Here is an 849-nt window from a genome sequence, read left to right as displayed (position 1 = left end):
CAAACACTTTCATTAACCTTATCCTTCTTTCCTTCCATGGCCTCAACTTTTCTTATAAGCATAGTCACTTTATACTTGAGATCATCCTCTTCTTTCAAGAGATACAATCCACCTTTCTCCTTAGATTGAGTCGACCTAGACGTGGTGTCCGATTTTGGGTAATAGTCCCATGATTGTGTTTTTTTAGCAAGACAATCGAGGTAATCTCATACCTCGTCAACATTTTTATTAATGAATTCTCCATTACACATTGTCTCGACCATTTGGCGCATAGAAGATGTCAGTCCATCATAGAAAAAATTTGCAATGCGCCACGTTTCAAAGCCGTGTTATGGGCATGAACTGACCAAATCCTTGAACCTTTCCCAACATTGGTAAAATGTTTCATCTTCCTTTTGGGTGAAGTTCATGATTGCTTTTCTAAGGGTAATCGTTTTATGATGTGGAAAAAATTTCTTTATAAATTCCCTTTGCATATCATTCCATGTGCCAATGGATCTAGGACGCAGTGAATGTAACCACGTCCTAGCCTTCTCTTTTAAGGAAAAAGGAAAGAGTCTCAGCCTGACTGTGTCCTTAGACACATTTTGAAAATATAAAGTGGCTATGATCTCATCAAACTCTTTTAAATGTAGATATGGTTCTTTAAATTCAAGCCCATGGAACTTAGGAAGGAGTTGGATAACCCCTGGCTTGATATCCATATGTCCTGTATTTTCAGAAAAAATCATGCATGGGGGCGTACTCACCCCCGCTGGTTGTAAATAATCTCGTAAAGTACGAGGCGGGGGTGCTTGATGCACCTCATTCTCATCCTGAATGTCCTCCACCCTGGGTTGAGGTAGAAGA

The 849-nt window shown here is 39.8% G+C and overlaps 1 non-coding gene across 1 annotated transcript; it reads left to right on the top strand.

The window, feature by feature from the left end:
• The first annotated feature begins 321 nt into the window (after positions 1–321).
• LOC131238317 (small nucleolar RNA R71) lies at positions 322–428 on the top strand. The gene has a single exon (XR_009167720.1). It is a non-coding gene; the product is annotated as a small nucleolar RNA R71 (small nucleolar RNA).
• The last annotated feature ends 421 nt before the right edge of the window (positions 429–849 follow it).

This window comes from Magnolia sinica, chromosome 2 (genome assembly GCF_029962835.1).
Source record: "Magnolia sinica isolate HGM2019 chromosome 2, MsV1, whole genome shotgun sequence".
Classification (NCBI taxonomy): domain Eukaryota; kingdom Viridiplantae; phylum Streptophyta; class Magnoliopsida; order Magnoliales; family Magnoliaceae; genus Magnolia; species Magnolia sinica.
This window is presented reverse-complemented; position numbering and strand designations above follow the sequence as displayed.